General features: G+C 44.4%; 1 pseudogene; it reads right to left on the bottom strand.

The window, feature by feature from the left end:
• Positions 1-433: 433 nt before the first annotated feature.
• LOC115196151 (nardilysin-like) lies at positions 434-19,418 on the bottom strand (annotated as a pseudogene).
• Positions 19,419-24,827: the final 5,409 nt, after the last annotated feature.

Here is a 24,827-nt window from a genome sequence, read left to right as displayed (position 1 = left end):
TGACTGCAGTGAGAGGAGGGTGACTGCAGTGAGAGGAGGGTGACTGCAGTGAGAGACATGTTGAATATGACAGGCCAGGACTCGTCCATGTTTGACCCTTACCTGAATGTTGCAGGGAGCTGGTTGTTGACTGCCAATAAGCTGTTATGAACGCTTATAGCAAGTCTACATAAGCTATACACTATGCAGAGATAGGACATCCCATAAAACATTCTCCACTAGATGCAGACTACATACTGTATTTATAGAAAGTGTTGTAACCCTACTAAATGCACTGTGAAGGGTTATATTGCCTTATAAACATGCATAGTACCTTATAGAGGTGCCGTTTTAAAGCCTTATGAGACATAGTAATGAACAAGAAGTTGTGATATATTGTGAATATCTATTATGTTACATATGTGATAGAGAGAGTCAGCCCCAAAGACAGTGATAGTGTATCTCATTGAGTTTATTAGATGATGTTATGGTCAGGCAATGAAGGAGAGAGAGTTTGAAAGAAATATTGTGAAAATAGATATTGGTAGTCTATTGGATGATCTTGTGGTATGGGAAGAGGGTAAGGCTCTGGGTAAATGAAGGAATGTCCATGATGGATGTAGCGGCGGCCATCTTGGGCGAGGCGGGGAGGAAGGTCAGTTTGGACACTTCTCCGTAGGACGAACTGCCGCTCTCTTCCTCATCCCGCTCTCCGTTACCACGACGACTCTGCTTGTCATCTCCTGGGGGGTCGCCCTCCTCCGGCCCAAAACCCACCACCTAGGGAGGGAGGTCGATGTTAGAGCGCACACACACACTGCTCACCTATACACACACACACACACACACACACACACACACTGCTCACCTATACACACACACACACACACACACACACACTGCTCACCTATACACACACTTACATGTACACTGAGTTTTCTGCAGTTGTGTCCGCGGTGCTCCAGATACCAGGATACCAGCTCTGCTCTGGTCATCTGCTTCAGGGCCTCAATCTACTCACACGCACAAACACGTACGCACACGCAGTCGCACATGAAACGTCTGCAGCAACTACAGAAAGCAACTACTGCAGCAGCTACAAAATTCTGCACACACCACAAAAACAGAACAACTGAATTGTCCGGTGTGTGTGTCTCACCTCTCTGTGAAGCCTGTTGAAGACATACTGCTGTGTAGCGACCTCGGCCCAGTTCCTGTCCACCTCCTCTCCCAGGTGTGTGTCCTCACACTCCTTTAGCTTGACCAGCGCAGTCACCTGTACACACACACACACACACACCTTCAGCTTAACAAGTAAACTCCAGTACACTCATATATATATAGTCAGTCAGACACACACACCTGTGTGTTGAAGGCACTGTCAGTCAGAGCACTCAACTTCTCTCCAAAGGAAGACAGAAACTCCTCTATCTTCAACTCTACCAGCTCAGTACTGAAAGAGAGATGGAGAGAAGAGATAGAGAGAGAAGAGATGGAGAGAGAGAGAAGAGAGAGAGAGAGAAGAGATGGAGAGAGAGAGAAGAGATAGTACTTCTAGCCTCGGGAAGACCACATCAAAATCACTGCAGTGCACAATGTCATTGGTTCATACGGTCAGTATGAGGATCTCACTTGAACTTGGTGGCCTGTGTTTCCACCGTGACAGAGAAGCCCAGGACTCCAGATGTGTTTCTGCAGGTTGGATAAACATGATACCTGGAGGAGAGAGACGGAGGGAGAGAGAGGGGTTTAAGTTGACTGAGCCAATTGGAAGCTGGAGAAGGTTTAGACCCTGGGACGCCGAGGAAGGTTGGGACACTCAGGAAGGTTGGGACACTCAGGAAGGTTGGGACACTCAGGAAGGTTGGGACACTCAGGAAGGTTGGGACACTCAGGAAGGTTGGGACACTCAGGAAGGTTGGGACACTCAGGAAGGTTGGGACACTCAGGAAGGTTGGGACACTCAGGAAGGTTGGGACACTGGGGTTAACACTCCTACTCTTTCCAGAGGTTCCATGGTCTATTTAGTCACCAGACAGACAGAGAAGAGGGAAAAACAGACACTGACCCCAGAGTCTCTTTTGTCCTGAGGAAGTCAAAGCAGGGCTCCTCCATGTGCATCTGGAACCACAACAATAACAACAATAACAACAATATCAACAACACAGAGGTCAGAGGATAGGAGGAAGAAGGGATGAGGGGTTAGGGGATGAAGTGATGAACGCTTGTTGGTGTACTCACCACCAGCAGCTCCATCAGTGTGTGTTCTCTGAGGTTTTTCAGACCAGACTGGAGAGAGAGAGAGAGGGGGAGAAGGGGAGAGGAAGAGAAGAGAGTGAATGAATGTCAGAGGCGAGTCAATCAGTCATGAACAGATTAATTGTACCAGTATGTGTGTGTGTGTGTGTGTGTGTGTGTGTGTGTGTGTGTGTGTGTGTACCTGGTAGTAGACTGTGACCTCTGAGTTGGCGTCTCCCTTGTTCAGTGCTTTGACCTTACAGAGGTGCTGTTTCAGAGGCAGCTCCACCACTCTGAACAACACTGGGACCTCTGCTGGCAGCTTGGAGAACTGCAGCTTACTGACAGACAGACAAGAGAACAGCGTGTGTGTGTGTGTGTGTGTGTGTGTGTGTGTGTGTGTGTGTGTGTGTGTGTGTGTGTGTGTGTGTGTGTGTGTGTGTGTGTGTGTGTGTGTGTGTGTGTGTGTGTGTGTGTGTGTAAACTTACTCAGTGATGTACTGCAGGAACTGGATTGACTCCTGTAGAGAAAACAGATCCCACTTTAATAAACAGCAGAAATCATACAAGAGGGTAAGAGGGTTTTGTGGAAAGGGTGTGTAATGTGTGTGTGTGTTTTCATGGTCCAGTCACCTGGCTAGTGAAGTTCCCCTGCACCAGCCCCTCTGCATAGAGCTGGGTCTTGAAGGTTCTGCTGAACTCCATCAGTTCCTCTACAGTCAGACCACCGTCTGCCAGCGCCTGGTACTTCTCTACCATGGACCAGCGACCATGCTCCAGGACCAACAAACGCACGTCCCTGAGAGTGTGTGTTTGGTGAGAGAGAGAAGACAACGGTGAGATGGGACACACACCAAATCGACACACACACACACACACACACACGTGACGTACTTGCCCAGTTTCTCAGGCCGTATGAGGATGTTGAAGTAGGTCTTTTTGAGCTGCTCAGAGAACATATTGAAGACATCTTGACAGGCAGAGAAGTCAGCCAGATGGTCCAGGATCAGATGGAACAGGAGCTACAGAGGAGGGAGTGTGTGAGTGTGGTGTGTGTGGCGCGGCGTGCGGTGCAGTGTGTCTCGGTCTAACTCACAGGCAGTTTGTGGTTGAAGCCCTTGACCTTGATAACCAGTCCGTGTTCTCCTACTGACAGCTTGTAGTCCAGCTGGGCCACGTCAGCCTCGTAGGCTGGTTCTGCTAGGTTATGACCCAGTATGTTCACTAGCAGGTCAAATAACACCAGGCTAGGGAGGGGAGAGAGAGAGAGGGGGAGGGGGAGAGAGAGGGGCAGGGTGAGAGAGAGAGAGAGAGAGAGAAAGGGGCAAGTGGAGAGAAGGGTGGGAGGGAGTGAGAGAGAGAGGGGGAAAGGAGGGTTGGGGATGAGAGAGAGTGGAGAGAGGGAGATAAGCAGAGAGAGGGGGAAAGGAGGGTTGGGGATGAGAGAGAGTGGAGAGAGAGAGATAAGCAGAGAGAGGGGGAAAGGAGGGTTGGGGATGAGAGAGTGGAGAGAGGGAGATAAGCAGAGAGAGGGGGAAAGGAGGGTTGGGGATGAGAGAGAGTGGAGAGAGAGAGATAAGCAGAGAGAGGGGGAAAGGAGGGTTGGGGATGAGAGAGAGTGGAGAGAGGGAGATAAGCAGAGAGAGGGAGAAAGGAGGGTTGGGGATGAGAGAGTGGAGAGAGGGAGATAAGCAGAGAGAGGGGGAAAGGAGGGTTGGGGATGAGAGAGAGTGGAGAGAGAGAGATAAGCAGAGAGAGGGGGAAAGGAGGGTTGGGGATGAGAGAGAGTGGAGAGAGGGAGATAAGCAGAGAGAGGGGGAAAGGAGGGTTGGGGATGAGAGAGAGTGGAGAGAGGGAGATAAGCAGAGAGAGGGGGAAAGGAGGGTTGGGGATGAGAGAGAGTGGAGAGAGGGAGATAAGCAGAGAGAGGGGGAAAGGAGGGTTGGGGATGAGAGAGAGTGGAGAGAGAGAGATAAGCAGAGAGAGGGGGAAAGGAGGGTTGGGGATGAGAGAGAGTGGAGAGAGGGAGATAAGCAGAGAGAGGGGGAAAGGAGGGTTGGGGATGAGAGAGAGTGGAGAGAGGAAGGGACAGGTGGAGAGAGGGAGATAAGCAGAGAGAAACAGGATTAAAAAAATGGTGTAAAACAGTTCCTAGCTATGGCTGCATTCTCGAGAGGCTAGCGATTTTAGCACAATCTCTACCCGTGAAACACTTGTTGGCTAATGGCTAACTAAACCCTGGACTTACTTCTTGGCTGACTGCTGGATGACCGGAGAGATAAGATGGAAGCGGATGTATGCTGAAGGAGAGAAAGAAGAAACGACAGATTAGCAAAGGAGAGAGAGGAAACGTCCTTTCAACGGAGAGAGAGTAGAAACGACAGATCAATGAAATAGCAAAGTTATTGACCATTTTAATTGTTCACTGTTGTAGTAACTCAATCAATCAAATGTATTTTATAAAGCCCTTTATACAGTGAGCGAAAACAGTATTCGGTCCCCTGTTGATTTTGTACGTTTGCCCACTGACAAAGAAATTATCAGTCTATAATTTTAATGGTAGGTTTATTTGAACAGTGAGAGACAGAATAACAACAAAAATATCCAGAAAAACGCATGTCAAAAATGTTATAAATTTATTTGCATTTTAATGAGGGAAATAAGTATTTGACCCCCTCTCAATCAGAAAGATTTCTGGCTCCCAGGTGTCTTTTATACAGGTAACGAGCTGAGATTAGGAGCACACTCTTAAAGGGAGTGCTCCTAATCTCAGTTTGTTACTTGTATAAAAGACACCTGTCCACAGAAGCAATCAATCGATCAGATTCCAAACTCTCCACCATGGCCAAGACCAAAGAGCTCTCCAAGGATGTCAGGAACAAGATTGTAGACCTACACAAGGCTGGAATGGGCTACAAGACCATCGCCAAGCAGCTTGGTGAGAAGGTGACAACAGTTGGTGCGATTATTCGCAAATGGAAGAAACACAAAAGAACTGTCAATCTCCCTTGGCCTGGGGCTCCATGCAAGATCTCACCTCGTGGAGTTGCAATGATCATGAGAACGGTGAGGAATCAGCCCAGAACTACACGGGAGGATCTTGTCAATGATCTCAAGGCAGCTGGGACCATAGTCACCAAGAAAACAATTGGTAACACACTACGCCGTGAAGGACTGAAATCCTGCAGCGCCCGCAAGGTCCCCCTGCTCAAGAAAGCACATATACATGCCCGTCTGAAGTTTGCCAATGAACATCTGAATGATTCAGAGGACAACTGGGTGAAAATGTTGTGGTCAGATGAGACCAAAATGGAGCTCTTTGGCATCAATTCAACTCGCCGTGTTTGGAGGAGGAGGAATGTTGCCTATGACCCCAAGAACACCATCCCTACCTTCAAACATGGAGGTGGAAACATTATGCTTTGGGGGTGTTTTTCTGCTAAGGGGACAGGACAACTTCACTGCATCAAAGGGACGATGGACGGGGCCATGTACCGTCGAATCTTGGGTGAGAATCTCCTTCCCTCAGCCAGGGCATTGAAAATGGGTCGTGGATGGGTATTCCAGCATGACAATGACCCAAAACACATGGCCAAGGCAACAAAGGAGTGGCTCAAGAAGAAGCACATAAGGTCCTGGAGTGGCCTAGCCAGTCTCCAGACCTTAATCCCATAGAAAATTTGTAGAGGGAGCTGAAGGTTCGAGTTGCCAAACGTCAGCCTCGAAACCTTAATGACTTGGAGAAGATCTGCAAAGAGGAGTGGGACAAAATCCCTCCAGAGATGTGTGCAAACCTGGTGGCCAACTACAAGAAACGTCTGACCTCTGTGATTGCCAACAAGGGTTTTGCCACCAAGTACTAAGTCATGTTTTGCAGAGGGGTCAAATACTTATTTCCCTCATTAAAATGCAAATCAATTTATAACATTTTTGACATGCGTTTTTCTGGATTTTTTTGTTGTTATTCTGTCTCTCACTGTTCAAATAAACCTAGCATTAAAATTATAGACTGATCATTTCTTTGTCAGTGGGCAAACGTACAAAATCAGCAGGGGATCAAATACTTTTTTCCTCCACTGTACATCAGCAGAAGAACAGTTGCCAGGAAAAACTCCCTAGAAGAAAGGAACCTATGAAGAAACCTAGAGAGGAACCAGGGTCAGAGTGGCGGACAGTTTTCTACTGGCTGTACCAGATAGACAAAACTCCACTCAAAAACAATATTTTGGTATTTGTTTCACTAGTCCTTTGTGGATAAAGTCCCAAAATGTTTTGCATGTCAGCAATCATGTTTTCAAGATAAATAACATTCAAAATACAGAAATTCAAGCCAGTATGATGCAAATTATAAACTGCTGACATGGACTATATCAACAATGGACTAATGAAACAAATACCAAAAGTTTTTGGGTGGAATTGTCCTTTAAGAGAACATGTGGACATTGACGCCAGATTGTGTGTGTGTGTGTGTGTGTTATAAAGTAGTTACTTTGAAACACAGACACACAGTAGGGCTGGCACAATTACCGTATGGATGAAAACCATTATGAAAATAAAATAACCGTCGTCATTTTTGTTTTTGGGGTACGAAGAGGACGGCCTGGAATTTGTGCGGTGGAGTCTGTTTCTGCTGTAACATACTCTAAACAGCGTGATGAAACGTTGTTGCTCCTAGTTGAAACAAGCAAGGTGTTGTAGCAAACAAGTCTTCGGTTGCCTGGGAAACAGCAGCACACATGAAAAGAACGGGCTTGGAACCATAGAATTATCAATTAGAATAATAATTTAATAGGATCTATATGCTTGGAATTTCTTACCCTGGCAATTTGACTGGTAAACTCATGGGTACACTAGGGATGGCTGCCTGGTATTGTGAAGTAATGACTTCCATGGTAATGTAGAATGTTCATTCAAATGACGTTCACTGATGTGGCTCTTGTAATGAAATGCATTTTTTCTAACGTCAGTTGAGTTGAATCAAAGATTTTCAATTATATTGACAAGATAGTGGAGTGACCGCTCTAACAATGGAAATATACTGCTCAAAAAAATAAAGGGAACACTTAAACAACACATCCTAGATCTGAATGAAAGAAATAATCTTATTAACCTGTTAGGGCTAGGGGGCAGTATTTACACGGCCGGATAAAAAACTTACCCGATTTAATCTGGTTACTACTCCTACCCAGTAACTAGAATATGCATATAATATGCATATAATAATATGCATATTGGCTTTGGATAGAAAACACCCTAACGTTTCTAAAACTGTTTGAATGGTGTCTGTGAGTATAACAGAACTCATATGGCAGGCAAAAACCTGAGAAGATTCTGAACAGGAAGTGGCCTGTCTGACAAGATCTTGTTTTCCTTGTCTCTGTTTATTGAAGACTGAGGATCTTTGCTGTAACGTGACACTTCCTACGGCTCCCATAGGCTCTCAGAGCCTGGGAAAAAGCTGAATGATGTCTTTCCAGCCCCAGGCTGAAACACATTTGCGCTTTTGGCAAGTGGCCGATAAGAGGATAATGGGCTTAGGCGCGTGCACGAGTCGATCCCGTGCTTTATTTTCTGTCGTCTATTTACCTAACCGCAGATTCCCGGTCGGAATATTATCGCTTTTTTACGAGAAAAATTGCATAAAAATTGATTTTAAACAGCGGTTGACATGCTTCGAAGTACGGTAATGGAATATTTAGATTTTTTTTGTCACCAAATGCACCGTGCTCGTAACCCTTATTTACCATTCGGATAGTGTCTTGAACGCACGAACAAAACGCCGCTGTTTGAACATAACTATGGATTATTTGGGACCAAACCAACATTTGTTATTGAAGTAGAAGTCCTGAGAGTGCATTCTGACGAAGAACACCAAAGGTAATCAAACTTTTCTGATAGTAAATCGGAGTTTGGTGAAGGCTAAACTTGCTGGGTGTCTAAATAGCTAGCCCTGTGATGCCGGGCTATCTACTTAGAATATTGCAAAATGTGCTTTCACCAAAAAGCTATTTTAAAATCGGACATATCGAGTGCATAGAGGAGTTCTGTATCTATAATTCTTAAAATAATTGTTATGCTTTTTGTGAACGTTTATCATGAGTAATTTAGTACATTTTTAGTAAATTCACTGGAAGTTTGCGGGGGGTATGCTAGTTCTGAACGTCACATGCTAATGTAAAAAGCTGGTTTTTGATATAAATATGAACTTGATTGAACAAAACATGCATGTATTGTATAACATAATGTCCTAGGTGTGTCATCTGATGAAGATCATCAAAGGTTAGTGCTGCATTTAGCTGTCTTCTGGGTTTTTGTGACATTGTATGCTAGCTTGAAAAATGGGTGTCTGATTATTTCTGGCTGGGTACTCTGCTGACATAATCTAATGTTTTGCTTTCGTTGTAAAGCCTTTTTGAAATCGGACAGTGTGGTTAGATTAACCAGAGTCTTGTCTTTAAAATGGTGGAAAATAGTCATATGTTTGAGAAATTGAAGTAATAGCATTTCTAAGGTATTTGAATAACGCGCCACAGGATTCCACTGGCTGTTACGTAGGTGGGACGATTTGGTGCCACCTACCCTAGAGAGGTTAAATACTTTTTTCTTTACATAGTTGAATGTGCTCACAACAAAATCACACAAAAATAATCAATGGAAATCCAATTTATCAACCCATGGAGGTCTGGATTTGGAGTCACACTCAAAATTAAAGTGTAAAACCACACTACAGGCTGATCCAACTTTGATGTAATGTCCTTAAAACAAGTCAAAATGAGGCTCAGTAGTGTGTGTGGCCTCCACGTGCCTGTATGACCTCCCTACAACGCCTGGGCATGCTCCTGATGAGGTGGCAGACCTGGAATAAAGCATCCGGCAACTCCTGGACAGTCTGTGGTGCAATGTGGCGTTGGTGGATGGAGCGAGACATGATGTCCCAGATGTGCTCAATTGGATTCAGGTCTGGGGAACGGGCGGGCCAGTCCATAGCATCAATGCCTTCCTCTTGCAGGAACTGCTGACACACTCCAGCCACATGAGGTCTAGCATTGTCTTGCATTAGGAGGAACCCAGGGCCAACCGCACCAGCATATGGTCTCACAAGGGGTCTGAGGATCTCATCTCGGTACCTAATGGCAGTCAGGCTACCTCTGGCGAGCACATGGAGGGCTGTGCGGCCCCCCAAAGAAATGCCACCCCACACCATGACTGACCCACCGCCAAACCGGTCATGCTCGAAGATGTTGCAGGCAGCAGAACGTTCTCCACGGCGTCTCCAGACTCTGTCACGTCTGTCACGTGCTCAGTGTGAACCTGCTTTCATCTGTGAAGAGCACAGGGCGCCAGTGGCGAATTTGCCAATCTTGGTGTTCTCTGGCAAATGCCAAACGTCCTGCACGGTGTTGGGCTGTAAGCACAACCCCCACCTGTGGACGTCAAGCCCTCATACCACCCTCATGGAGTCTGTTTCTGACCGTTTGAGCAGACAAATGCACATTTGTGGCCTGCTGGAGGTCATTTTGCAGGGCTCTGGCAGTGCTTCTCCTGCTCCTCCTTGCACAAAGGCGGAGGTAGCGGTCCTGCTGCTGGGTTGTTGACCTCCTACGGCCTCCTTCACGTCTCCTGATGTACTGGCCTGCCTCCTGGTAGCGCCTCCATGCTCTGGACACTACGCTGACAGACACAGCAAACCTTCTTGCCACAGCTCGCATTGATGTGCCATCCTGGATGAGCTGCACTACCTGAGCCACTTGTGTGGGTTGTAGACTCCGTCTCATGCTACCACTAGAGTGAAAGCACCGCCAGCATTCAAAAGTGACCAAAACATCAGCCAGGAAGCATAAGAACTGAGAAGTGGTCTGTGGTCCCCACCTGCAGAACCACTCCTTTATTGGGGGTGTCTTGCTAATTGCCTATAATTTCCACCTGTTGTCTATTCCATTTGCACAACAGCATGTGAAATTTATTGTCAATCAGTGTTGCTTCCTAAGTGGACAGTTTGATTTCACAGAAGTGTGATTGACTTGGAGTTACATTGTGTTGTTTAAGTGTTCCCTTTATATTTTTGAGCAGTGTATATGTCCTCAAATATGAAAGTCATTCAGGTGGGACCATTCTAGCCAATGAGAAGGCAGATACGTGTGTGTGAACAACAGGCACAACTGATATAAAGTTGTTTTTTTCAAACCTGGCCAAATTCCACGTGCGTCCACTTATATCAGAGCATTCGTAACAACCTAACCATTACGAAACATATATTTCATCAAATAAGCCTCACGTAGCAATATAGCAATTCGATTTTTGTTGTTGACCAAATTCAACATTTTCTCATTGACCTCCATACAAAAAATTCCTCACTTCTTGGTCTTATTTTCGTGGATAGAATTTTGGCGGAGTAAACCCTCTCGCTTCGCCTCTTCCTCTCTGGTTGAATGAATAAATCACGGCACATATTGATGAGTACACTTCCTGCTTTGCTCCTGTGGGTACACTCGCAATGATTGCCAATCCATCCATGATGCCATCATTGACTTCAATGGGGACGCCCATTCAATTTTTTTTTAAATTACTATTCAAACGGTTATTACGGAGATCGCGTTATTTGGCTGGCCAATTACCATCATCCAAAATTCCATGACCGCCACAGCCCTAACACACACACACACACACACACACACACACACACACACACACACACACACACACACACCTTTGGGTATGTTGAACTTGTTGTCCTTCTTGTACCAGAGGCATCCTCGGTCGTTGGCAGTTACTCTGACTGGCAGCTCAGTATCAGGACAGTCAGACAGCTTCAGGCTGAAATCAGTCGCTGGAAGGAAGGCACAAAATATAAACACATTAGGAAGGTTCACAACACACAAACACATACACACACACACACACACTAACCGATGAACTTGTTCTTGACAGGGAGGTGCAGGTCAGAGCTGAGCTCAAAGTCTCCATTCCAGCGCTCTCTCCACTCCTGCTGGATATCTGGACAGAGAAGAGACAACTATCAGGACACTCTCTCTCTTTCTCTACATATTGGGACCATGTTGATATGATCTGGCCCTCTGATAATGCAAACACATACAGTGCCTTCAGAAAGTATACATACATCTTCACTTTTTCCACATTTTGTCGTGTTACAGCCTGAATTTAAAATGGATTAAATTGAGATTTTGTATAACTGGTCTACACACAATGCCCCATAATGTCAAAGTGGAATTATGTTTTTTTTTAAATGTAACAAACTAATTAATAATGAAAAGCTGAAATGTCTTGAATAAATACGTATTCGACCCCTAAAAGCCTAAATATGTTCAGGAGTAAACATTTGCTTAATAAGTCACAGAATAAATTGCATGGACTCACTCTGTGTGCAATAATAGTGTTTAACATGATGTTTTAATAACTACCTCATCTCTGTACCCCACACATACAATTATCTGTAAGGTCCCTCAGTTGAGCAGTACATTTCAAGCACAGATTCAAACACAAAGATCAGGGAGGTTTTCCAATGCTTTGCAAAGAAGGGCACCATTGGTAGATGGGTAAAAAAAATTATCAACAGAGATTGAATATCACTTTGAGCATGGTGAAGTTATTAATTACACTTTGGATGGTGTATCAATAAACCCAGTCACTACAAAGATACAAGTGTCCTTTCTAACCCAGTTGCCAGAGAGGAAGGAAACCAGAGTTTAATGGCTGTGATAGGAGAAAACTGAGAATGTATCAACAACATTGTAGTTACTCCACAACACTAGCCTGTACAGAATAAAAAATATTCCAAAACATGCATCCTGCTTCCATTAAGGCATTAAAGTAAAACTGCAAAACATGTGGCAAAGAAATAAATTTTATGTCCTGAATACAAAGTGTTATGTTTGGTCCAAATCTAACAACACATCACTGAGTACCACTCTTCATATTTTCAAGCATGGTGGTGGCTGCATCATGTTATCGGTATGCTTGTCAACGGCATGACTAGGATAAAAATAAACGGAATAGAGCAAAGCACCGGCAATATCCTAGAGGAAAACCTGGTTTAGTCTGATTTCCACCAGACACTGGGAGACAAATTCACCTTTCAACAGGACATTAACCTAAAACACAAATCTACACTAGAGTTGTTTACCAAGACGATATTGAATGTTCCTGAATGGCCTAGTTACAGTTTTGACTTAAAATCGTCTTGAAAATCTATGGCAAGATGTGAAATGGCTGTCTAGCAATGATCATCAACCAACTTGACAGAGCTTGAAGAATTTTAATAGGAATAATGTGCAAATATTGTACAATCCAGGTGTACAAAGCTCTTAGAGACTTACCCAGAAAGACTCACAGCTGTAATCACTGCCAAAGGTGATTCTAACATGTATTGACTCAGGGGTGTGAATAACTCTGTAAACTAGATATTTCTGTACTTCATTTTCAATATTTTTCTAAAAACATGTTTTCAGTTTGTCATTATGGGTATGGTGTGTCGATGGGTGAGAGAAAAACGTATATTTAATCCATTTTGAATTCAGGCTGTAACACAACAAAACGTGGAATAGGTCAAGTGATGTGAATATTTTCTGAAGCCACTGTAGTAGGTATGTATGTGTGTGTGTATGTGTCTCACCCTCTACGCTGTAATGTGTTCCAAACCATTTCTCCCTGAGGGGACAGTGGCCTTCGTGGTCTGGAGAGAGCAGCAACAGGTTGGATCTGTCTGGAGTCAGCAAGGACAGGGCCGCACTGATCACCTACACACACACACACACACACACACACACACACACACACACACACACACACACACACACACACACACACACACACACACACACACACACACACACACACACACACACACACACACACACACACACACACACACACACACAACACACACACACACACACACACACACACACACACACACACACACACACACACACAACACACACACACACACACACACACACACACACACACACACACACACACCAGATTAGTTTAGTAAGCAAGGAAAGGGCCGCAACGATCACCTAAACAAACAAACAAACAAACAAACACACACACACCTCAGGTGAATACTGGAACATGAGCTGGTCTCCGGTGAGGAAGTGTTCTTTAGGAAACAGCTGCATGTTCTCACAGATATCCTCCACATACTCTATAGGGTCCGTCTGAAACACACAGGGGTTCATCGGTAGGTTGGGTGCATTCATTCCTGTACTTGTAGATAGGAGGAGAATGCTAGTAGTATTTACCTGTTCCTGGTAGTGAAACTCATTGGCTTCAATCTTTTGAATCTCCTCATAGATCCTACAAACAGAGAGAGAGAGAGAGAGAGAGAGGCAGAGAGAGAGAGAGGCAGAGAGAGAGTGGCAGAGAGATATGTAGGCATTGAGAGAGAGAGATGGGGAGAGAGAGAGGCAGAGATAGAGAGGCAGAGAGAGAGAGGCAGAGAGAGAGAGGCAGAGAGAGAGAAGCAGAGAGAGAGAAGCAGAGAGACAGATAGGCATAGAGAGAGAGAGGCAGAGGGAGAGAGAGATGGAGAGAGAGAGATGGGGAGAGAGAGGGAGAGAGAGAGGCAGAGAGAGAGAGGCAGAGAGAGAGTGGCAGAGAGACATATAGGCATAGAGAGAGAGAGATGGGGAGAGAGAGAGGCAGAGAGAGAGAGGCAGAGAGAGAGAGGCAGAGAGAGAGAGGCAGAGAGACAGATAGGCATAGAGAGAGAGAGGCAGAGGGAGAGAGAGATGGGGAGAGAGAGGGAGAGAGAGATGGGGAGAGAGAGGGAGAGAGAGAGGCAGAGAGAGAGAGGCAGAGTGAGGGAGAGAGAGAGAGGGATAGATAGATAGACACTCATATACTGTATAAATAAAGCAGATATTCTGCAATTCACATGCCTATAATGAAGCACTAATCACACAGAGACACTACCGTTGTTGGGGGCCCAGGCTCTGCATCATCTTGAGGTACTGGAAGACCAGGTGAGCCACCTGTAGAGGAACACAGATAATGTGTGTACTGTGTACCAATAGTGTGTGTGTATGTACGTTTTACTATACTTGTGAGTACCAAAAGTGCTCACATTTTGCCAGTCCTCACTTGTAAAAATAAAATTTTCGGCTTAGAGGTTAGGTTTATAACTAGGGTTAGGGTTATAATTAGGGTTAGGAAAATAGGATATTGAATGTGTGTGTGTGTGTACCAACCTGGTAGAAGTTCTGGAATCCTTGGTCAGTGAGTGTGATGGAGATGGAGAAGATGGAGTAGGTAGAGTTCTGGTCAAAGCCTGTTTCACTGTTCCCTCCAAACAGAGCCATGGCCCAGCACCTACACACACACACACACACACACACACACACACACACACACACACACACACACACACACCTCAGCACCTAAGTACAGTTACCATATAAACATAACCCATAATGCACCGCTTTATAGCTATGTAGTCCTGCATGCCGTAGTTCTGACTCACTTCCTCCTGAGAATTGATAGGATGCTGCCTGTGCCCTCGTGACCAATTAGCCAAGAGATGTAGTGGAGAGGCTTCACCCTGAGAGAGAGAGAGAGAGAGAGAGAGAGAGAGAGAGAACGATATGGGGGGGGCGGAGAGAGGTAGAAACAGTGAGGCAGAGAGAGAGGTGCATCATCAACTGTAGTATCTCTCCTGTAGTTCCTGTGTTATAAAGCTGTATTATCTGTAATAGCTGTATTATCTGTAATAGCTGTATTATCTGGAATAGCTTTATTATCTGGAATAGCTGTATTATATGCAGTAGCTGTATTATCTGTAATAGCTGTATTATCAGTAATAGCTGTATTATCTGTAATAGCTGTATTATATGTAGTAGCTATATTATCTGTAATAGCTGTATTAGCTGTAATAGCTGTATTATCAGTAATAGCTGTATTATATGTAGTAGCTGTATTATATATAGTAGCTGTATTATCTGTAATAGCTGTATTATCAGTAATAGCTGTATTATCAGTAATAGCTGTATTATATGTAGTAGCTGTATTATCTGTAATAGCTGTATTATCAGTAATAGCTGTATTATCAGTAATAGCTGTATTATATGTCATAGCTGTATTATATGTCATAGCTGTATTATCTGTCGTAGCTGTATTATCTTTAATAGCTGTATTATATGTAGTAGCTGTATTATCTGTAATAGCTGTATTATCTGTAATAGCCGCATTATATGTAGTAGCTGTATTACCTGTAATAGCTGTATTATCTGGAGTACCTGTATTATATACCTGTATTATCTGTAGCAGCTGTAATATCTGTAGTAGCTGTATTATCTGTAGCAGCTGTATTATCTGGAGCAGCTGTATTATCTGTAGCAGCTGTATTATCTGTAGCAGCTGTATTATCTGTAGCAGCTGTATTATCTGGAGTAGCTGTATTATCTGGAGTAGCTGTAATATCTGTAGCAGCTGTATTATCTGGAGTAGCTGTATTATCTGGAGTAGCTGTATTATCTGGAGTAGCTGTATTATCTGGAGTAGCTGTATTATCTGGAGTATCTGTAATAGCTGTATTGTCTGTATTATCTGTAATATCTGTAGTAGCTGTATTATCTGGAGTAGCTGTATTATCTGTAATATCTGTAATAGCTGTATTATCTGTCGTAGCTGTATTATCTGTCGTAGCTGTATTATCTGTCGTAGCTGTACTATCTGTCGTAGCTGTATTATCTGTCATAGCTGTATTATCTGTCGTACCTGTATTATCTGTTGTTGTGTTTCTTACCTGTAGTGTTTCTCCTGAGGAGGCAGGGACCAGGTGATGGTCAGAGCATGGACCTTCCTCACAGGAACAACTGAAACACACACACACACACAGCTATGTCTTACTTTACTTGTGAGCATATATTTTTGGGGACCAACAATTGATTCCCATTCAAAATCCTATTTTCATTGAGCTGAACTGAAGCTGTGTGGCTCTAATGGAGATCAGGAGAGAAGTCTGTACAGGTCCGCTCAATAGAGCAGGTGTTCCTACCTCTGTACAGCTTGTTGAAGGCTGGAGTATCAAAGGGATCCAGCAGCTCAGAGAAGTCCGGCTTGGGCTGAGCACTGAGGAACAGGGTCCAGTAAGTGTTCGCTAAATGGCCATATTATAATATGAATGGTGAGGGATTCATCTACAGCTGAGACTCACTTGTTGGGCACTCCACTGAAGATCTCCTTCACCCACTCCTCTAGAGTGTCCAGCTTCTCTACACACACACACACACACACACACACACACACACCGAGGAGGACAACAGAGTTACATGTGTGACTGAGCGGCTGTGTGTGTGTGTGTGTGTGTGTGTTTGTGTGTGTGTGTGTGTGTGTGTGTGTGTGTGTGTGTGTGTGTGTGTGTGTGTGTGTGTGTGTGTGTGTGTGTCACCTTTAGACTGCACAGCCAGGGTCATGTAGTGGGCAGAGTAATGTCTCTTCCAGAAGGAGCGGAGCCTCTTGTAAACGTTGATCCTCTTTTTCCTGGGCTCTGTCTTCAGAGTCTGGGCGTTACCTGGGGAAACCATGACAACCACCGGTGGAAACCATGACAACAGCTCAGTCACATACCACAATAACACAACATCTGTCTCGTTTACACATGACAACACAGTACACAAAGTAGTTCATGTGTGAGTGTGTGTGTGTGTGTGTGTGTGTGTGCGCATGTGTGTGTCCTCACCCCAGCAGAACTTGCCCATGGGGTGACCTGGCTTCGCTAGACTCCCAAACAACATCTCTTTCCTGTGAGAGTCAGACGGCTTGGCCAGTTGGTACTCTGATAAAAGAGAGAAGGGGGAGCAGGTCACTACATAACCAGTGCATAAGGTCTGAATAAGGTCAACAACAAAAAATTCTTCCCAGAATGCCTCTCACCGGAGTCGACAGCTTCCACCTCCCTGTCGATGGCGTCTCGGATCATCAGAGGACAGATGAAGAACTGGGCCCATCTGGAGAGAGCCAATCACAGACAGGTACAGAGTCAGATGGACTAATCCGAATCAAGAGACAAGGAGACTATAATGGTGGTGTGTTGCTGACCTGTCCAGAGCCTCTCTGAATTTCTTTCTCTGGACGTCAAACTGGAAGACGGTTCTCTCACAGTCCGTGGAGGCGTTGTCGCTGCCCCCATGTTTCTTCAGGAAGGCATCGAAACCATTCTCTGATGGGTATTTCTCACTGCCCATGAACACCACTACAGGAGGAGAGGAGGAGAGAGGGAGGAGAGGAGAGGAGAGAGGGAGGAGAGGAGAGAGGGAGAGAGGGGGGAGGAGAGGAGAGGAGAGGAGAGAGGGAGGAGAGGAGAGGAGAGAGGGAGGAGAGGAGAGAGGGAGGAGAGGAGAGGAGAGAGGGAGGAGAGGAGAGGAGAGAGGGAGGAGAGAGGGAGGAGAGGAGAGGAGAGAGGAGGAGAGGAGAGGAGAGAGGAGAGGAGAGGAGAGAGGGAGGAGAGGAGAGAGGGAGGAGAGGAGAGAGGGAGGAGAGGAGAGGAGAGAGGGAGGAGAGAGGGAGGAGAGGAGAGGAGAGAGGGAGGAGAGGAGAGAGGGAGGAGAGGAGAGGAGAGAGGGAGGAGAGGAGAGAGGGAGGAGAGCAAAGTCTATGTATATCCCCTTGTGTCACAAACACAGCATTGAATCAGATTTATCACAACAAAACAAACAATCTCATCCTTAAGGTTCAAGGGTCATCATACTCACTGTGTTCCAGGAAGTGGGCGAGGCCTGGGAGGTCATTGGGGTCACTGAAGCTGCCAATACCCACACACAGCGCTGCAGCAGACTGACACACACACACATAAACAAACACACAATCATCAATACCCTTATTACTATTGCTGCTAACGCGCTGATATCTCCTCTTCAGGTCACCCTCTCACCTGTTTCTCTGAGTGTCCCTTCTTCCTCTTCCCTCCATCCTCGTCATCATCAAAGTCACTGTCCTTGTCATCTTCATCTTCTTCAGACTCGTCCTCTGTTCCCTCTCCTGAGTCTTCTTCCTCCTCCCCAGTTCCTCCTCCTCCTCTGATTCGTCGTCTCCAGAGGAGGCGAGACCAGTGAAGTCTGAAATTAGCAGAACTCGAAGCCCATTGGTCAGCTCGATGTACCTGTGGGAGGGGTTAGACAGAGGTAAACACTATTTTCTTATTCTAAGATGCTGACACAACCACACACACAGTTTGGCCCTCCAGCTGTTTACTTTTTACTGCGTGCGAGAGTCTCGCAGACAGACAGACAAACAGACAGACAGACAGACAGACAGACAGACAGACAGACAGACAGACAGACAGACAGACAGACAGACAGACAGACAGACAGACAGACAGAATCTCTCTCTCACACAGTCTCTCTTTCTCTCACACACACACACACACACACACACACACACACACACACACACACACACACACACACACACACACACACACACACTCTCTCTCTCTCTCTCACATACACATTCTCTTTCTCTCTCACACACACACACAAACGTTGGTTTGTAAGGTAAACGTTGAGGTTACCTGTACTGTTTGGGGTCACTAGGGGACTTGATGATCTCTGGGTCTCCAGTGTTCTCTCCTCCTCCATCCCCTGCTTCCTGGACTTGGACCTTTGGCTCTGGCTCAGCTTCCTCTCTTTCTTCTCCTCTTTCCTCCCCTCGGTCCGGTCCGGTACTAGAGCCACTGGCCGAGGTACTTCTGGACTTGTTGGTCTGTGGCATTCTGAATAGCGACGCCACTTTGGCACTGTGGGGTGACAACAGCGAGCCACGGTGAATAGAACTCAGGGAAACCAATAGACAGGTTATTCAACTCCAGGTCTGGAGGGACTCTACTCTACTTGGAAGTTCATTCATGACACTGACTGGGCAGAGAGTCCATTCACCTTGTGTGCCAGGTCTGAGTCGGTCACCTGATTAGCAGGGACGGATGACAACCAAAGGGGTTTGGGCCCTGCAGGTCTGGAACTGAATAGCCCTGCTTTCCTGGCCAACAACGCAATGGTGATGGGGTGGACTTCATTTCATTTAAAAGTATTGCTTAAGCTAGACTACCCAGCGAAAATTGTATTTTAATGACATGTCTGTCAAGAAGTGCAATAACTGACAGTGATTGAAAGTAAGACTCTGTGAAGCAAACATCTATGTATTAGTTTGATCAGCTGTCAAAAAAATGATGAACAAGCCAGAGGGGGGGGGGGGGGGGGGGCGCGACAATAACATCTATTCACCCAACGCCCGTATTCAGCTGTGTGTCAGCTAAAAAAAACAACCCCAGTGCCCTACACTACACCGTCCCCGGCCCGCCTCTCTGCGGGCTTTATGTGGGCTCAGTCAGCACCGCAAGTCAGCCAACTTGTACCGCTAGCAGCAAACTGTAGCAAGCGAGACATCTGTTGCAAAATGGCCATAAGATGAAAGATACAGTAACACAGAGAGAGCAGGCTACAGGCTACTTCACAATGATCGATCGACCGACAACACTCTATCAAAACGCCTCAGACTGTTCTAGGCTAGCGACTCACACAACACATGTCAACCCCCACCCAACGTTTCTACTACAGGAATGTATACTTCAAATTGGTTCTATGTCCTAGAAATGACACTTGTGTTTTTTCAAGTTTGACAGCTAACGAAGTAGCGTTGGTCCCGGCGATGTTTCCATACCTTGCTTCTTGATATCACAGGGACGGAACCTAGTGTTTCCCCTGCATATGGTAGGATGATTATTTTGCCATAAGGAGCGGCTTGATTCGTCGAAAACGAAGAGCGTTTGAACATTGCAACATTTGATTGCTCCGAAACAAGGCAGACACACCCAAGGGCGTGATTACAGGAATTTTGAACGATCGTGATTGGGCAAAAATACCCGACACGTGGGAACTGCTCTACTCTTCACATTGTGGTTACATTGTAGCAGCAACAAAAGACTGTTTGTTACATTGTAACTAACAAATTCTGTAGCACTAGCAGCAACAACAAAATGGTTAGTGTCGACAAGTTGTCTGGCAGGACCTATACTTACCACAGTCCCGCGTTACAGCAGGCCATAATGAATGTATATTTTTCAGTACTCATTCATTGCATCGAGGTAGTTACAGTCGCTTGTTGGCTTGTCCATAGAAAGGCTTGAGATAGGCTACTGTACATTGTGATGCAGATACAGTAGAATACAATTGATACGTTCTATTAAATTGCTTCCTAAATTCCAAACCTTCCAGTGGCAGTGTTAAGCCGCTAGGGGGTAGGCGACAACAGGCAGATATTGATAGTTTGTCTGTTGATGGTCTGTAGGCTTACAGTTCAACGTGCGAACCGAGGTAAAGACAGTTTCAGGTTGGATATTCTCCTGTAGTTTTCCTTACGTCCACCATCAGCAGTTAGGGACCCGTCAACATAGTGACAAATCACATTTTTCAAATTTCAATAGCTCTTTAACCATTACTCCTAACACTTTCAAAACTGGTTGTAGCTACCCGGTGGCATAGACACACATTGCACACCCTTTAGTTTGTCCATTTTCATCTCACATGATTTTACATACATTTTTCAAAATGTAGAATTTCAATAGCTCCTAGGTCATGTGACCTAGTGACTTCAAACAAGGTTCAGAATGTCCACTCAGTGGGCCTACACATTGCACACCCTTTAGTTAGTCTATTTTCATCTCTCATGATTTTACATGAATTTTTCAAAATGTACAATTTCATTAGCTCCTTGGTCATGTGACCTAATGTCCGCTGACTACCCTTCTATATTGCACACTCTTGTTTGTGTACTGTAAAATCACGCGGTGTAACGTACATTTTTCATAGTTTCAAATTTGCAATAGCTCCTTGGTCATGTCAATTACACACCTAAGAAGCATGCAGTGTATATACACCCATATTGCATAACCTCTGTTCATGTATCGTCTAAGTATATTGTTGTACATTATTATTAGTTTGACAATTAGGGGGTTCAGTCCAGTGTTGTGTTTACCCTTTTCTTCAATATTTATCTACAATAATTGGTAGTTCTAAGTACTTATTTTCCCTGTTTTTTTTTTCTTCCACAGTATTTAACAGCGGTACACAATAGGAGAGAGACAGATAATACCTCCTTTCATCGTTAATATCAACCATAAAGGAAAAGGGCAAAGTACGAGAGTCATGCTATTAATTGTCCAAAGCAGGGATGGAGAGTGAGCTAGTGAGGTAGGCTGCAGTGGGTTTGCTGGTCAATACATATACTGAACATGTAACCACAGTAATGGTGGTCAGTAAATCAATGAATAAAAATGTAATATTGACAAATTAAACAGAAATTGTAGACCTTTAATCTTTTCCAACATGTCAACAGACACTTAACTTCAATTAAGTAAGAAACATTTCACAGTGTTAACTTTCTCTTTATCCCTGGTTGATGTACATTTCAGAGCCTCTTCAGTGTGGATGGGGTATAGCATACATTTTCAACAACAAAGACTGCACTTCCAGTTTGTGTTCTTTACTCTGTTGAACTCTTTTGTCTTCATTCCTAGTTACAGCACATGGAACCACCGTTGGCATGCAAAACATTCAGTCAAAACAAAACAAAGCGTAACACGTTATAGATAATATCAATGCAGTATGACGAATGTCGAATTAGCCATCCATTGTGTTATATCATAAATTGTCTTACATGCCGTCACTGTTGTCAAAAGATTATAAACATGTTAAATAAAGTTACTAACCCAGTCAGTCTTTGGGCCACATCCAGGTTCTTTATCAGTGGCACACATGAAGCAGTTGTTGTCTTTGTTGAACTCTGAAATCATAGGCATGAACCGAACTACATAAAAATAAAGAATTTACATTTACTTTGAATTAAATGTCATTACATACCAGACATTTTTAGTATATCCTCAACAATTTCTTTTCGCAGTTGCTCCATGTGTTTTTGTGAAGGTCCTGTATCATTTTGAGAGGGGATGTTGGGGAAGTTCTGTGCAACTTCCTTGGCGATCTACACCCAAAAATAAAATAGAGTTTTTGACCTAATTGTCACATAACAGCTAACCATTCATTATTGAAAATATAACTATCAAACCTGCATTTCAAAGACCCCGCAGCTGAAGGTGACATGCTGCATGGTGTGAGTTATTTCCCCTCCTTTCCACTTTATGTCCGCCCAGTCGTCTTTTCCATGGCAGTGTCACGTCCTGGCCAGTATAAGGGTTAATTAGTATTGTAGTTTGGTCAGGACGTGGCAGAGGGTATTTGTTTTATGTGGTTCTGGGTGTTGAATGAGTTAGGAGGGCATTTGATTTAGTATTCCGGGGTTTTGGGCACTGGGTGTGTTTCATGAATTCTATGTTGAGTCTAGTGTGTCTGTTTCTATGTTTGGATTCATTGGGGTTGGGACTCTCAATTGAAGGCAGGTGTTGTCTATTTGCCTTTGATTGAGAGTCCCATATATGTTTGTGTTTTGTATTTTGTGGGAGATTGTTCTGTGTTTAGCCTTGTGACTTACCAGACTGTTTTTTGTCGATCGTATTTCTGTTTGTTATTTTGGTGTTCATTTTGATAGTTAAATAAAAGTCAAGATGAGCCTGCACATACCTGCTGCGTTTTGGTCCTCCTTCACCGACGACAACCGTGACAGGCAGGATCTTCTCATTTTGAAGTATTCTCCTTTTTATGTAAACATGATGGAATTATGATTAGTTATAGGCATATGAATACACAAGCAAAACTTGTATGCTGTTTTCCTTATCACTATAATTTAGTAGTAATTTATTAGTAGAGGTAATTTCCTTTATGCTCCATTCTACACACAGCCTAAATTTTAGGCGGTGAACCATTTACAGGACAATAATAAAAGTAGCATATAGGATCCAACCCTATCACAGAGTGAATAAATGTAGAGCGTTTGTCGACTTCAAGAAAAAAATATTAACTGACAGTTTCATCAGTACGTGCTTAAAGAAAGTCATATCACAAAGATCACAGATGACAGTGCCCATCAAGTCTATGACAATAGAGAATGAATTGTAAGCACCAAAGTGTGTTTGTCAAAATAAGATCTGAAAATGTCAGTTGTTGAACATAATACTTCTATTTGCAATAGCAATTTATGATATATGCAGTTGAGGAATATTCCATGTACCAACACTACATGTAAGACGGACGTAAGACATTCCCACATACAGTATTTTTAACATGTTTTATTTCACCTTTATTTAACCACGTAAGCCAGTTGAGAACAAGTTCTCATTTACAACTGCGACCTGGCCAAGATAAAGCAAAGCAGTGTGACACAAACAACAACACAGAGTTACACATGGAATAAACAAACGTACAGTCAATAACACAATACAAAAGTCTATATGCAGTGTGTGTAGTAAGATTAGGGAGGGAAGGCAATAAATAGGCCATAGTGGCGAAATAATTACAATTTCGCAAATAAACACTGGAGTGAGATGTGCAGAAGATGAATGTGCAATAGAGATACTGTGGAGCAAAAAAAATAAAACATATAAAATAAATAACAATATAGGGATGAGGTAGTTGGATGGGCTATTTACAGATGGGCTACGTACAGGTGCAATGATCTGTAAGCTGCTCTTATAGATGATGCTTAAAGATAATGAGGGAGATATGAGTCTCCAGCTTCAGTGATTTTTGCAATTTGTTCCAGTGATTGGCAGCAGAGAACTGGAAGGAAAGGCGGCCAAAGGAGGAATTGGCATTGGGGGTGACCAGTGAAATATACCTGCTGGAGCACGTGCTAAGGGTGCTGCTATGGTGACCAGTGAGCTGAGATAAGGCGGGGCTTTACCAAGCAAGGACTTATAGATGACCTGGAGCCAGTGGGTTTGGCGATGAATATGAAGCGAGGGCCAGCCAACGAGAGCATACAGGTGGCAGTGGTGGGTAGTATATGGGGCTTTGGTGACGGAACGGATGGCACTGTGATAGACTGCATCCAATTTGCTGAGTAGGGTGTTGGAGGCTATTTTGTAAATGGCATCGCCGAAATCAAGGATCGATAGGATAGTCAGTTTTACGAGGGTATGTTTGGCAGCATGAGGGAAAGAGGATTTGTTGCAAAATAGGAAGCCGATTCTAGATTCAATTTTGGATTGGAGATGCTTAATATGAGTCTGGAAGGAGAGTTTACAGTCTAACCAGACACCTAGGTATTTGTAGTTGTCCACATATTCTAAGTCAGAACAGTCCAGAGTAGTGATGCTAGGCGGGTGGGCAGATGCGGGCAGCGATCGGTTGAAGAGCATGCATTTAGTTTTACTTGCATTTAAGAGCAGTTGGAGCCCACAGAAGGAGAGTTGTATGGCATTGAAGCTCGTCTGGAGGTTAGTTAACACAGTGTCCAAAGAAGGGCCAGAAGTATACAGAATGGTGTCGTTTGCATAGAGGTGGATCAGAGAATCACCAGCAGCAAGAGCAACATCATTGATGTATACAGAGAAAAGAGTCAGCCCGAGAATTGAACCCTATGGCACCCCCATAGAGATTGGCAAAGGTCCGGACAACAGGCCCTCCCATTTGACACACTGAACTCTATCTGAGAAGTAGTTGGTGAACCAGGCGTGGCTGTCATTTGAGAAACCAAGGCTG

Source organism: Salmo trutta, chromosome 6, assembly GCF_901001165.1.
Source record: "Salmo trutta chromosome 6, fSalTru1.1, whole genome shotgun sequence".
NCBI classification, from domain to species: domain Eukaryota; kingdom Metazoa; phylum Chordata; class Actinopteri; order Salmoniformes; family Salmonidae; genus Salmo; species Salmo trutta.
This window is presented reverse-complemented; position numbering and strand designations above follow the sequence as displayed.